The sequence below is a fragment of the Pteropus vampyrus genome, unplaced genomic scaffold (genome assembly GCF_000151845.1).
Source record: "Pteropus vampyrus isolate Shadow unplaced genomic scaffold, Pvam_2.0 Scaffold24, whole genome shotgun sequence".
Taxonomy (NCBI): Eukaryota; Metazoa; Chordata; class Mammalia; order Chiroptera; family Pteropodidae; genus Pteropus; species Pteropus vampyrus.
The window spans coordinates 8,113,585-8,130,077 of record NW_011888805.1 but is presented as its reverse complement, the minus strand read 5'-3'; positions in this window follow the sequence as shown (position 1 = coordinate 8,130,077).

Sequence of the window (16,493 nt, the reverse complement as noted above, 5' to 3'; positions counted from 1 at the left end):
TAATCCCTGCTCCTTTTCTTCCCCTTCAAGAATGCACATTTTTCTTATGTTTCCTTTCCCGATGGTATCAGCTAGTTCTTGTATTTCTCTTTCATTATTTTTCATTCTTCTGTTTTTCTTTTCTTCCTTCTGATTTATTTCTAGATTTCTGTCTTCGATATCACTGATCCTTTCCTGCATTTTGTCGACTTTATTTCCCAAGCTTGCTATTTTCTTCTCCATCTCTTTTAGTGTGTTCTTCATCTCCAGAAGTTCTATATGGTTCTTTTTAAGGGTTTTAATCTCCTTGCTAAAAAACTAATTCCACTGACCTAGTTGTCTTTTCAGTTCCTGGAATTCTTAATATGAATTATTTTGGATCTCATTGAGCTTTTTCAGAAGTACCATCCTGAATTCTCTTTCATTTAAGCCACATATTTCTATGTCTTTAAGCTTATTTTCTGGATATTTTTCTCTTTCTTTCTGAGATGCCTTGTCACCTTGGTTGTTCATGATGTTTAATGGACTATTTCTCCACCTAGTAATTAATAGAAATGTATTCTGCTTTTTTTTCCACCCCCAGAAAGAAGATTTATTATATTAAGGTCTTTCTTTAGCCTGTTGCTAAGAAGACATTTTTCTTTTAGTTTCCAGTAGGTGGTGTATAAGCCTCTTGGATCTCTGCTTTATATAAAGTCTTAATAATGCCTTTTTTTCCCCTCACAGGTATTCAATTGTGCTTGCTACCCTCAATCTCATTTCTTGTCAGTGTCAGTGACAGTTTTGGTAGTGTTCGCTCAGATTCCCCTGGGGGTTCGGGGTATTTTGTCTTGGAGGATGTGGGGGGAGGTGCCTTCTGAGTTGGGGGATGGAGGCTGCAGCTCAGCGTCTTGGTTTGCAACTGTCAACTGTTGCTTCTCTGCAGCCACTATTTCTCTGCTTTCTGCCCTGGGCAATGCCATTGCATGGAGCTCACAGCTCTCCTAGGCAGAGTTGTTCAGGGAATCCTCTGTACCTTCTTCCCTCCCCCTCCTCCTGCAGGGAGCTCTAGCTGTGAGAGGCAGCTTCTTTGTTTCTCCCAGTCTACCTCCCGACTTCCCTGATTCTGAGCTGTGGTAGCTCTTATTTGCAGATCCCTCAAGGGCTCAGATGTTCTTGTGTGTAGGTTGGGTGCTTCTTGTTGCATTTAAGATGTTCAGCTTATTGTTGTATCAAGGAGAGGGATCTTGGGACATCTCTCACTCTGCCATGCTTCTCTTTTTTGAAGCTTAAGAAAGTACAGCTTTGGTTAGGATTTATTAGGTTACCTTTCTTCCTTTTTAAAAGGTACAACAAAAAAATCCTTTGAATGAGTACTTCACATTAATTAATGTATGACAATGTAAGCCAGTTTTTTTAATTTGTAGAATTTGACATACAATGATAATGAGAAATAATAGGCAAATTTAGAAATGCTTAGCAATACATAATATACTAAAATGGTGATTAGGTGGGTAAAAAGCCAAAATATTATCAGTTTAAAAAATACATTTTTACTACTTTATAAATATTTTGCTTATAGCCATGAATAGAGAAGTGAAATATCTTATAATTTATGGTGGTTATTAAATACAGTGTTTTATGTCCTTTGTTTTAAATTAAAGTCTCTTAAAATTATTAAAATTTAATGTGGCTTTAACATTATTAAATCTTTTAAATAAATATTAGTGCCTGTTACCAACTTCCTTTCCTCACCACTTAAATAAGTATCCAAGTAACACCTTTTAACTGGTAATTAAGTCTATATGCTTTTCAAAATATAGTATAATAGATAGGTTCTAATTCACCAATTTAGGGATATAAAAGCAGATCACATTTCTATTAATATTAAATTATCACAATTTGAGCACTTATCTATTTTTCCTTTAGATTTCTGTTCCCAAATAGTTTCTGAAAACCACAAAGAATATTTATATAATGAATGAGACTATCTCCTTTATTGTTAGCTTGTGATCTGCCAGTTTCAGTCCTGGAGGAAGACAATTGTTGCTAGTGAATTCAGTTTCCTATAACTTGCTTTTGTCTCCTTTATTCTAAATCTTAGGTCTGGGTTAGAGATGAGGTACTGGTAAATCTGAGGAAAGTTTTTCTCATATCTCTGTTTTGGTAAGAATGTGGAAGAACCTTCTTAATTCCAAGTGTTTCCACCTCTGGAAATCATACAGGGCAATAAGGAAAGTATGAAAATACCCTACATCTGACCTTAATGGAATTAAAGTATAAACAGTGAATGTTACTACAGAGCCTGCAGACATTAAAAAGCTAACAAGAGAACAATACAAAATAAGCTCCATGCACATAAATTTGACAACTTATATGAAATAGACCTAGTTCTTTTAGATTCAAAAACTACCAGAATTCACCTGGGATGAACTAGGTAACGTAAATATCCCCCAAATTATTAAAGACATTGAACTTGAGGTTTAAAACCTTCTGAGAAAGAAATCTCCAGTCTCAGATTGTTTGACTGGCAAATATCACTGAACACTTAAAAGAAACAACACCAATTCTGCATATTCTCTTCCAGAAAATCAAAGAGAACATAATACTTCCCAATGCATTTTATGAAATCAGTATTACCTGCTACCAACAGCAAAGATGGTACCACCACCCCCCACCCCCCAAATGGGGAAAACTACAGACCAATATCCTGCGTAAATATAGGTGTAAAAATTCTCTACCAAGAAGTAAATTGAATCCAGGAACATATAAAAAGAATAATGCAAGAGTGGCTCAATATTTGGAAACCTATCAATGTAATCCATTGTTAATAGTCTGAAGAAAAAAACATGATTATGTTGATTGATACAGCAAAAAAAAAATTCGACAAAATTCAACATCCATTTACAATAAAAACCTGTACATGAATGTTTATAAAATTCTTCGTAATGGCAAAATACTGGATACAACCCAAATGCTTTTCAGCGTGTGAATGGATAAACTCTGACACGTGTATATAATGGTATACCACTCAACAATAAAAAGGAACCAACTTTTTAGTAATTTAGTTCAATTTTACTCTATAATTTTAAAATAACGAAAAATAGTACAAATACACATTGATTAAAGAAAATAAATCTTTAAGAAACAAGGAAATCTTACAAACTCAATTTTATGTGAAAATATGGCCCAAAACAATTGAGGTCAGAAAAATTTTCATGAATATCCTTGAAGAAGTAATTAAATTTATAGGGAAGAATGGGTGTGTGAAAAGGGCCTTGTGGAAAATATTAGAAATTACCATCAATATTCACTATCAGAAGAAAAGGACACTAATCTGAGTGAGCAAGACTGAGAACAAATAGTAATTACTGAGAAAGACGGAGAATATGTCATGGAACATGTAAAAATAGATGGATAAAGGTAGCTGATCTCAGAAAGCACTACTTTCTAGAAGGGAAGAAATGGGTTTGTTTCTCTGATAACAGCAGCCAGTGACGAAACCATCACTCCCACCCACATTTCATTGGCCGAAACCAGTCATGTGGCCTTAGCTTCCAGGGGAAGTACAGATCCACCAAGGGCACAAATGACCACTGCTGTCCACCTCTGTGGTGATTAAATTCAGGCCACTCTCTTTCCTACATGCAAAATACACTCAGCTCTCTCTGAAGGTACATCTCCAAAGTCCACCCAGTCATGATATCATATTCAAACTCCAGAATCCTGGTGTGAGCTTGTTTCTTCATTAGGGGATGGTGAAATTGTTCACAAGGGTTTTTATAACAGGTACGAGTGTGGCTCCTCTTAATTTGGAAACCTATGAACTAAATGACAAGATATCTGTTTCCTACTCCAAACTACCGTGGTGGCCTAAGGACTAGGTAATGCAGAAGCACTCCAAGTGAGAAATGAGGGAGATTCTCTGAACATAGTGGCCCATAGTGTTCAGATACTCTGAACATATATATACAAGAGTTTGAGCAGAGTATGATTTCCTTCATAAGCTGTTTATGAAAATTTATTAATAATGCATTCCTAATACATTGAAGTAAAAATCAATCAAGATTTCAGAGGTCAATATGACAAATGTAGCAAAAGGCTTTTAAAATTATTTATTCCCCAGGATTTAATAATTTTGCTTCTAATAGTTTATCTTGAGTAAATAAACAGAGGATGCAGAAATATTTACAGCCACAAGAATGTTCATTGCAGACTTAACTATAACGAAAAATTTTAAAAACGTGAAATACCCATAGTATAAAAATAAAATTATTACAGATTTCTGAATATAACTTTTAAGACTATTTAATAACATGATCATGATATAAGTTCAAGAAGAAAGGTGAGTTAAAATTGTCCTTGTACCTTGAAGGCATTATGCTAAGTGAAATAAGTTAAACAAGAAGACAAATACTGGATGATCTCAGTTATACGTGGAATCTCAAAAAATGAACAAAAGAACCAAGCTCACAGATATAGAGGACTGATTAGTGGTTGCCAGAGGGGGTCAGTAAAATGGGTGAAGGTCAAATGGTACCAACTTCTAGTTATAAAATAAATGTCATGGGGATATAATATATAGCATGAAGACTATAGTTAATAAAACCACATTGCACATTTGAAAGCTGCTAAGAGATTAAATCTTAAAAGTTATCAACACGAGAAAAAAATTATAACTATGGCAGATGTCAACTAGATTAATTGTGGTGAATCATGTCATGATATATACAAATATCAAATCATTACATTATAACTTGAAACCAATATAATATTCTATGTCAATTATACCTCAATTTAAAAAATTTTCCTTGTAGTATAAAATATATATTAATATATATGTGAATGCTTGTGTACACACACACACACACACACACACACACACACACACACACAAAGATAAAAGATGTAAGGAAATATGCTACACAGCAACTAGTAGTCATTTCTTTATGGATAATTTGTATATTTTTTTGTATATACTTCTGTATTTTTCAACTTTCCTCCAGTAAAAGTGTTATTCTTATGAAAAATCTATTAAATTACAAAAAAGTAAAGTTGTAACAGCAGAAGAAAGCACATGTAGGATTAAAATTGACACAGGATGGAGCGAATCCCCCAAAGTGGGGACTCAAATCCTGCCCCAAGAGAAGGAGGGTTTTTGACTGAGCATAGAAAAGAATTCAAGCACAGGCCAGAGGTAGACACAAAAGGAAAGTTTGTTAGGGAAGGAATAATGCTCCATAGACAGAGCATGGTCTCCTCTCAGAGTCAGAGAATGAGAGAGACAATGAGAGAGACTGAGAGGGACTGAGAGAGACTGAGAGGGACCATGAGCATTCAGGGAATTTAGTTTATACATTACTCTTGATTTCTATGAATTACAGTGTGAAGACTTTGTTTACCTATTTCCCTTTGATAGTATGGGTATGCAGCATGAAAGGCATCTGTATGTGGTGTTAAAGGTGTGTTGGCAATCCCAGCCTTTGTTCTCCAGGTTCCCTATGGTCCTGCCGCAGGGAATGAATGGTTGGTTTATTTTGTGTAGGGTATGACTTAAAGACTCTGTTTTCCCTTCATGGTGTGGGGAGATGATTTGTTAGTAATCCCAGCAGGAATCTTCTCTTTTTTTCTGCCAGCACGTCGTAGGCTTTGAATACAACTTGTCAATTTCTGTAGTTCTCATGCCACTTCTTTATATCAGAATGGGAAGAAATCTTATGACAATTTAAAAAAGACCCTACTTCATATAATACTTCAGAGTACATAAACCCTTCACATACATTAACTCATTTGATCCTCACAATATGCCAGAGAAGGAATCTAGGGAGGTGTTTTTATTTCTATTTAACAGATGCCTAAAGTCATCTTCACAATGGTTGAATTGCCCAAGTCTCCACATCGACAGAGCAGCAGAGTCAGAGTAGGACTTTTAGTCTAGAGATTTTTACATCATCCTCTCCTATCGCAGACACTTCTAAATCCACATTGTTATTTGGACTTTCTATTGTATCCAAAGGATTGAATCTTAACTGAGAGCCTCTCATTGTGGGAGCCTCCTAGCACTTAGTCATGGGATCTCTTCTCTGTCTCTACTCACTCCATCCACAGTCTATGTATATGTCTTCAGCCCTTGAACTTCAGATTCATATATCCAACTGCCTATTGACATCTATACTTGGGCATATTTAATGTACATATATGTTTTTAACTGTATAAAACGTATCTCTTAATATTCTCCTCCAAAGAGGTTCCTCCTTCAGTCTTCTCCATTGTACAAAATGGTGAATCCAGTCTTTTCATTACTTAGACCTAAACTTTACAGTCATTCCTGACTCCCCTCTTTCTTGTCCTTCCAACATCTGACCCCACACCAAGTCCTATCTGGTCTCTCTTCAGGCTCCAACCACTTGTTATCATCTTTATGGCCATAACCCTGCTTCAATCACGACCATCTCTCCCCTGAATTAAGATAATCTCTTACTTATCTCCCTGCTTCCACCCTTTCCCCCTTCCATCTACTTTCAACACAGCAGTCACTGTTTTCTCATCAAAAATGTACATTAGGTCATATCACTCATGCTGAAAACCCTCCAGTGGTTTCCCATTTCCTCAAAGTAAAAGCCAAAGCCAGTACGATGCCCTTTAAGCCCAGCATAACCTGGCCACCTGTACCCCTCCCCCATCACCCCAGCCCTACCCCTGACTTTGCTCACCTCTTTCCCTAGTTTTCTCAAGGGCAGCCATATTCCCCTCGTTGCTGTTACACCAACATTGCAACCCTCTGCCTCAGGGCTTTTGCACTTGCTCTTTACTGTGTCTTAAAAGCTGTTTTTCCAGATATCTGTAGGGAAAGATCCTTTACTTTCTTCAGTTCTTCATATAAAAGTAACTTTAGTAGCAAGTGCCTTTGTGTTACCCCTCTAAAATATCAATGCCCCCCACCGTCAGCTTTATATCTCCACTGTTTGCATCTGTGAACTCTTTAGAACTTAATCTAAAACACTGTGTATTTTGTTCTTCATTTTCTCCTTTAGTCTGTGGGGGCAGGAATTTTTGTCAGTTTTTCCCCCTGCTGAAATCTCCATAAACATTTGCTCATTGAATAGAGAGTGTCTCAGGTAAAGACTCTTGGAGCAGTCACTGATTTGATGCCTGTTTTCCTAAATTCTTTTATCTTCTCTGGTCCTTTCCTCGTTTATAAATATTAAGTCAGTATTTCTGTGAGACAGCAAGAATAATTCAATTGTCTTTTCAGTAGGAAGCTTTGTTTTGGGTCAGTGGCTATGATTTTTCCTTCACTTAAAGACAGGAAATCATTTTCCTTAGTATCGACGTTTCTGGTCAGCACAAGATAAAGTAGGGATTTGAATTAGTATATAATTAGGAACTTCTTGTTTGCAATGAACCCCTAGATATTTATCACAGAAAAGAAAAAGTTTCTTTACTTTTTTAACTTGTGTAATAATAAGAACACATGTGAACTTGAGCTGGGGATAAATGGGAAAGTCACTGAGAAGAATCATGAGATGCAGTTTCTCAGCATATTACCTCTGCACATGTGCTCCATTTTCATCTTTTGGCTCACTTACAAACTTCCGTTGCTTACTCATAATTTCTGTTTCCTCTTCAGTTAGCAAGGGCCTTGGTCTACCTCTGGGCTTCCTTTCACGTCTGCTCCCATCCCCCACTTCTGACTGATTCAGCCCCTGTTTTTCAAAATTGGTCCTCTCTTGTTTCTAAGAGGAGACAGGCATGGATTGTTCTGGTTAGTGCCCACCCCACGACCAGTCTGATGACTTAAGGGTTTGGAAACCAAGCCATGAACCAAAATATGCCCCCAGGAGCTTCTAAGAAAGAGAGTAAATGGAAGTCACCCCTCCCTCTACCCTCTGTCATCTCCATACAAATGGATTCTATTCGGATTATTGTTTAACTCTTACATCTCCACTTTTGACCTTGAAAAGTTATTCTGAGACACTGACATTGATTTATAATTCTCATCTTTGATCAAGCTATCCTCGTACCAAATGTTAAACATTCAGCCTTAATGCTTGAGCTTAGCTTTGTCTCTGGAAGCCCCTGCCCAAAATTTTTAGTAGGTTGCGATTCAGCTTCCTTCCATCCTTGAGGGACAAACAGTCATCTCTGTTTTGAGGAATGTATTCAATGTACATTTATTTTTGTACTGTGAAGTGTTCAAGACCACAGTTTCTGAAATGACTTTCTTGGCATATTATTATTTTCTGGAAAGGCAAGTTCTATTCAAGTTGTTTTAATTTGAATATAGAATAAATTTTTTAAGATTAGGGCTTAGATTGAAAAAAATTCTGAGTATAATTCAAATGTATGCCAATATTTTTCAGAGTCAGGAAATATTGTCCTCGATCAGATGGCACAGAAAAAATTCTGGTATATTCATACCCCCATACACACAGATAAAACAAATATGGAGAAATATGTGGGACCAGAGCCCCATTAATTTGAATATCTGAGTATTAGTCACATGTCATTTTGATTCTGAATATCATCCGTGACTGGAAGATAAAATTAGTTCCTTTTTTTCTATGCTTTTATGATACTGTGTTTGATTCCTAATGTTCTGAAAAATGCTAATCTGTGTTTTTCACAGTGCAAACTAAAATATATTTCTTTTAAGAAAACAACAGGCTAAACCAAACGGTAGAAATTATATTTACTTTGTAAATCAAATTTGTTGCTAACCTCTGCTTCTGTGGTCAGAGACCAAAACAATTTACTAACTGCAAGAGTTACTTCCTCATTCTTCAAGGGATGTTGATTTTTATGTCTGCTTATAACCACAATTTCCCTCAAATGCAAACACAGAGTTACATAACTTGACATTTATTATCAAATATTTTATGTCATAGTTAAAAACATAAATTGTTTTCTTAAAAAGCCCAAACTCTAAACTGCGTGATTTTCCAAGTCAGTAGTACCTTTATTTTATGGTGGAGATAAAATGAAGCCTCCTTGGAGAATCAAGAACTAAGAAGAGATTAGCTCTGGGCATTACCAACATGGTGACACCAGAACAGCCTTCCCCCCACACCTATCAGTCCTTGTCTCTTGGCCGGGAAATATTTCCTTTGCCCAAAGGAGCCTAAGGCTCCTGTCCAATCTTCATAACTGCTTCACCCACATGATCGTGGCCATTGCTCACCACTGCTTTCTCCTCCTTTTCCTTGTTGGAATGGCCACTGCTGATCTATGAAAAAGCCATAGGTATTTGTCTGCTTGTTTGTCTTTATCTTCCCTAAACTACAGGCTGCCTGAGAGCAGGAGAGGTGTCTATCATATTCCCTTTGTATACCCAACCTCAGTGCAATAAATATTTGTTGACTAATGAGAGAACAACTCAGCATCAATTAGCAGCAAGCAGTCATGCATTTCCAGTCTCTCTTTTTTCAAAAGAGAGACTTTATTAAAAATTGGTACTACATACACATTTAGTAATCTTGAATCTCATATAACAGTGAGATTCTAGGAGCTATCCACCCACCATATTTGTATCTCTCTGCCCCACTGTTATCTTTGTTTGAATGATCTGGCAGTTTAAACAGGTGTTCATTTCTGTACCATGTTTCTGCCACTCATCTCCTTACTCTTCAAGGTGCAGCCACACTGGTCTTTCGGTTCCTCAAATGAGCCATCCTCTTTCTTGCCTTGAGCCTTCTGTCTCATTTTTCTTTTGCTAGGAATGTTATCCTTCTTGGCCTCCTTAATTTGGCTAACTCCTACTGTTTTTTCAGATGCCAGCATCAATAACATTTCCTCAAAGCTGCTTTCCCCAATCCCCTGATATAATTCTCCCTTCTACCACTATGTTCTTGAATGCTGCATAGCACTTATCATTTTCTAATGATATATTTATCTGACATTTTTGTTTTGTTTGTTCAATATCTGTTTCCTCCATTTGGTTGTAAGTTTAACAAGAATGGGGTTGAAAATTTAATGCCTATCCACATACTGAGTGTTCGATAAATATTTGTTGGAAGAATGAATAAATGACAGACTGGGTAGAGTATCCCCTTCCTTTCTCACACTCCATGTATGTTAAAAGGATTGAACTTCTCTGAGAGAGAAAGGAATCCTTTATCAGATAGCAGTATATATACAATATATATCAAGCAGTGAATAAGTTAGAGCAAAATTTAGAGTACCATTATATCAAGAGACATATAGTGTTTCATTTTGTGTTACCTCATTTGCTATTAATTACTACTTAACTAAAAGTTGTTTCCTCATCTGTTTTTTGGAAAAAGCTTAAACCGATGCTTTATGGTTAGTGACCCTGTATAGTACTTTCCATTTCCACAATGCTTTTGGCTTTAGTATCAAAATGTTCTTACACATAACATTCATTAAACTTTAACTATCTGTAAATTAGGAAGGTACTATGTATTTAAAATATGTTGTTTTACCCTTACTTCCAAATAAAATTGAGGCTATTTTCATGCTATTAAGACATTTCCCAAACATCAGACATCAGACAAAGCAATTAATATGAAGATAAAAAGAATGGTAGGGATTATTGTATCATTAATGGAATTTAATATATAAATATAATCTAACGTAAATTTAGCAATATGTATTTTTCAGTTTCCTGTAGATATGACCAAAAATGAGTTCCAGAGAGTCCTTTAGTTATTATAAAAGAAACACGTATTCAGTCAGGAAAAAAAAGAAAGAAACAGTATTCTTAACTTTGTATCCAGGCAGGAATTATATTCCAGGAGGAATTCTTTGTATGGATCCATACAGAGGAGCAACTGATAACACAATGGGAAGTACCTTTAAATGTGTGTATGTATGTAAGTATATATAAGATATATATATATATGTGTGTGTGTGTATATATATATATATATATATATATATATATCTCTTAACTCTTCACTGAAAAGCCTCTCAGTGAGGCTTATCCTCTCAGTGACTGACAAAAGTTAATATAAAAAACTGATAATTCCTGGACCCATTTACATTTTCTACAAAAAAAATATATATGATTTATGAATGCCAAATGATTCTGACATTAATTTGACCTCATGAGACTGGAAGGAATATAAAACAGTAGTCTGTGGTCAGGTGGTCATGTCTTTTCCTTTAGCAAAAGATTGAGAAACCTAGACCTGACGTCTGAAAGCCATCCTACACCTTTGAAGGAAGAAAATGCACTAAATAATTTGTAACTTGGATTGGCAGCAGAATGATCTTTTGTATAGAATATTGATTCCACACAGAGCCCATTCTAAGGAAACTATCTCTGAGATATTAATGAGCGTAAAGAATTGACAAGAATTCAAAATAGTCTCTAAAAGATTTTATAGTAAAAAAAATCATCTGTTGAGTCCCCATTTCTCTTGAGGTTACTGAATAGATATAACCATCCAGCCATAAATGTTTGTTCAAGTAAATTACTGAATGGGAAAAGTTCTTGGAGCTATGAATGAGGAGAAATTGTTGTAAGTCTATAGAGCTGAATAAAATAACCCAATTGGCTAGAATTAGAATTTGTACTTTCATGATGCTTTTGTGAAAGCCATAGCATTGCCAACTATGTCCTTAAATTTACACTTACTATTGATCCCATTGGCTAATCCAAGACCCTTTATTATAGTTCTTTTAAAGTAAAATGTATATTAAATATTTTATCCATTTTAATTTAACTATAAAATTGATAGCTATGTACACAACTTATAAATTATATACATAGTTAATTATACTTTTAACTTGTTCTATTTTCTCTCAGATTAATGAAAGTTTCTTTTGAAAACTTGTCTCTAATAATGATTAAGATATAAAAGGAACATGTTGTATCTTGAATAGTAGAGAAGCTCAAATGCCAATCAGGTTTTTTTTTTATTGCAAATGTTTGAAGATTGAACTCTGACTAGCATTTGATGTTCCTTTTGATGAAAAGGAGCTACTTTTAGATATTGCTTGATTCTATGCTCAAACAATGCCACTAGGGTCTGTTTCTAGGCCCTACTCTGTGGCCCACAGCAGATTCAGATTCATTTTATTTTAAGTTCTTCTGAAGAAGAATCACTTCCTGTAACTTCTTCATAACTCTAGAGATTCACACACATCCTTCTCTGGCCCAGGTTGGGGGTGGGGGTGGGAAATGTGGCAGAATGAGCAACTCAGCCTTGGCCCAACATGTTTTCTCACGTATCATCGAACAATGGTAGCGTACAACCTCATCTGTGTCTTGTGGACAGCCACAAAGCATCTTGATTTAGAAATATATACACCACATATTCATACTGACAACATTATCTAATCATTTAAAAAATATTTTATGGGGAAACTAAAGATCTTACAGTTCAACCATTTTGTCAACCAAGTCTCTATCTCACACAATTCACTAATAGGGAGAGAGATTTATTTGTCAGTTTTTAGTTTATGATGTGAAACATTTGTTTCACAGCCAATTTTTACCTGTTTTTTTTTTTTATCTTTAAATTTTGTTGCCAAATACCAAGGACAAAGTGAATAATACAGTTAAATTAGCTGATTCTGCCTAAGCCCAAAGAGAAGAGTTTTATTTTAGAAAAAATAATTTAATTCTAAATCTGTGTCTGAAGAAGTGTTGCGTAAAGGTTTTAGCTGCAAAACTAAAGAATGTAGAGGTATTCCCTATGGTTTTGATTGTGTTCATCTTGAAAAGTTTCAATTTAATCATAGAAAGGTTTGGGTCTTTTGAAAACATCAAGAAAATCAATTATCAGGGTTTCAATTTTCTCCGGGCAATTTTCACCACTTCAGCATGCCCAAGAGAGAAACGGCCGATAATTTTTTGTTATGCTGAAGAATTTGGCAAGCTAGCTAATGGTCTTACTGAAAGTAAAGAAATCCCTTTGGTGGCATATACAGGAAGTTATGTCTGAATCATTTGGAGACATTGGAGAGAAGTTTTTGTCCCTGAAGAGATATGTGGGGATTTTCTCAGGAAGAAAAGGTGTCTGAATATTCTTAAACCTTGGACAGATTTATCAAACTTGCTATTTCATTTAAACCTTTACCAAATGTGACTCATCTTCCATCAAACGGAACTTTCTTTAGGCGACTTCATCTTCAGAAAATCAACACCAAAAATCATCTTATGTTTCACTGCTGCAATGATGAAATCTGTCTCAAAAGAAAAATATTTGTATTGATTTTATAATCTTAGAGGCTAAAATCTATGGAGTAAGGCTGTTATTTCGAGACACACTCAGAATGTTTTTTGGGAGAATTTTTTTGGTGGGGGGATTGTGCAATGGGGGTAAGCTTATTAGAGAATGGAGTGGTCTGAAAGCATGAGTCAAGATAAAACACAAGAATAAATCAAAGTGAAATCATTGAATACTAGTAAATATAAAAAGTAATTGAGTCAGACTATGGAGAAAAATGAGTAAATTTAGTATCCAGAAATACTCTTAATGGGACATTCTATTAGTTTGTCTTCCAACAGAAGTAGTTGAAGTAAAAATCACCAAAATGTGGGGCCATTAGCTCTGCAGGCATTTAGAACTGGTCTGAACAAAGCACCTACAAGATTTATGTGGGGAATAACACTGTAGACAAGAGCTGAGGAAGCAAGTATAAATACTCTTGTGACATTCTCTGACTTCCACCTAATCGTGTACAGGCAGTTCAAAAATCCTGCTGCCTCTTTTCTGCCAATTTGAATGCAAATTCTCCTTGGCCAGGAAACTGATCATTAAATATAAAATATTTTTTTGTTGTTGTTGGTTCCTCAGGTTCTCTATATATCATCTGGCATTCTACTAGAGTTATAACTTTAAATGAAATGTAATAAACATTAATGTTAGGCATTTACAGATACTATCTCATACTTTAAGATCACTATAATCAAAATATCCCGTTTTACATAAGAGACCATGATGCCCAGATACTGCTAGTGGATTCGATTTCAAATCTGTGCTACCTCTTTAGAAAGAGAGAGCATGGGTTTAAATTCAAATAAACTTGGGTGTGAATCTGGCTTAGATTCTCATTTCTGTCCCAGAGCCTTCAACCAATTTGTCTCATAACTTCCTTTATTCTTGCAATGAAATTATTTTAAATTCTAACTTGAGACCCTTGTCTAAGAGCTCCATCATTGTGTGAAAGTGATGATCTAGGCAGCTGGTTTCTCTTCCTAGTAGGAACTGATGCTTTTTTAGTGGATGAAATATGTTAATCTTTTACCTAAATGTGAATAAAATAGAGCTTTAAATTTTTTTCTATAATCAAATTTAATTTCTATCATAAATGTAGTTTCCACCTCGTAATAAATTTAATTTTGCCAATTCAGAATAACCCTAACCGAATCAGGATTTTAAAAAAATACTTCAGAGTAAACTCATTCAATTTAGCCTTCTTCCCTTAAATTTCAGTTTACCCCAGTGACATCTAATTTTAGGGAGGTGTCATGGATTATGTAACCCCAGGTTATGCGCATTTCTCCCTTTTCTGAGAAAGGAAGTAGCAAGGTATAAAATGTTATAACAATGGCTAATAATTTTCAAAGGAGTAAGACTATCTACTAAGATGTAAGCCAGCTTGCTAGAAATGTGTATTTTTCAGTTAAGTTCCAAAATTGTATAGCATTAATTCCAAGGAAAACCTTGAATCTGTGCCAGCAGAAGCCACCATGAATTTGGCAGTGGCTGCTATAGCCTTGAGGCAAGGTAGATCTTTTCTACTGGATCAAAAGAGAGACTCTAACAAGCTATGGGCTTTTGGTGCTTTCCTTGTAATTAAAGCTCTTAGAGAATCAAAATTTTGTTTAGAAATGTCTTTGTACCAATCAAAAAAGATGTACATTTAACATTAGGGATTTGACTGCTCATTTGCTCTAAGATAAACAATTTTGGAAATATCTAAAGTTCATCCAAAGTGGCCATTGGTGAAGTAGTTCTATTTTGTGAGATGTGTGCAAGAATTTAGCAATGATACTACATAGAAGAAGCAGGTGTCTGTCTTGGCAGAAGTGCAAACTTGGACTGAGACTACCTCTGGAGAAATAATCATGGCCAGTTTAATGTGTTGATTCTATGGCTCATGTCTCAAGCCCTGAGCCTGTGACTGTCCATCTTTGACAACATACTTGATGATCTATAGTCTTCAGCAGATAGAATTTGTAAAGATTTATCTCCCAAATTAACTCCCAGGGTCGTAAACACAGAAAAGTGGAAAAATAGACATCATAAAGTTTTTGGATGGTAACTCAAATTTCATCCAAGTGGGAACATTAGCTTACAAGATTTTTATTAACAGCTTTATTGAGGTATAATTGACCTACAGAAAATGCACATAATTAAAGTATAAAATGTGATAAGTTTTGATATGTATATGCCCATAAACCAATTTATAATCAAGATAATAAGAATATCCATCACTTTCAGAAGTTTCCTCATGCACCTTGATAATACCTCTTCTTTGCTGATTCCTTTTCTTCTCCACCCCTGAGTCTTCAAGCAACCTCTGATCTGTTTCCTATCACTATAGATTAATGTTTTCTAAAATTTTGATAAAGAGAATATAGTATGTATTCTTTTCTCTCTGGATTCTTTCACTCAGCCTAATTATTTTGAGACTCATCCATGTTGTCGTGTTTGCCAATAGTTCATTTGTTTTTATTGTTGATGTGTATCTCATCACATGGGTATACCACAAGCTGTTTATACACTTACGTGTACATGGATTTTGGCTTGCTTTCCAGGTTTTTGCTATTACAAATAAACTGCTATGCACATTCACATACAAATCTTCATGTTGACATATGCTTTGTTTTCCTTTGAGTAAATATCTAGGTGTAGTAAAACTACTTCATATGGTAGGTATATCTTTAGCTTCTTAAGAAATTGCCAAACTTTTCCAAAGTGGTTGTACCATTTTATGTTTTCATCAGCACTGTATAGAGTTCTAATTTCTCTACATCCTCACCATTGACATTTGTATTGTCAATGTTTTTAATTTGTCATTTTCGTTAGATGTGGTGCTATCTCACTGTGATTTTAATTTGCATTTCTCTAATGACTAGTGATACTGAACATCTTTTGCACTTATTTACCATCTGTTTATTGTCTTAGATGAAGTGTCTGTTCAATTAAGTCTTTTACTCATTTTTAAATTGGGTTTTTGTGGAAGTTCTTTATATAATCTGAACACTAGTGTTTTTTCAGATATTTGCAAATGTTTTTCTTCAGTCTATGATTTCTCTTTGCATTCTCTCAGTGTCTTTGAAAGAGCGGAATTTCTTAACTGTTTAAAAAATATTTTGTATATTTGGAGTTATATCTAAGAACTCTTCGCCCAACCTAAGGTGGCAACGATATTGTCCTGTTTTCTTTTAGAAGTTCCATAGCTTTAAGATTTACATTTAGATTTATGATCTTTTTGTAATTAATTTCTGTATTTGGTGAGATGCATGGATTGGAGTTTATATTTTTGTGTATAGTATCCAATTATTTTAGTATATTTGTTGAAAAGATTGTCTTTTCTCCTTTGCACCTGTTTTAAAA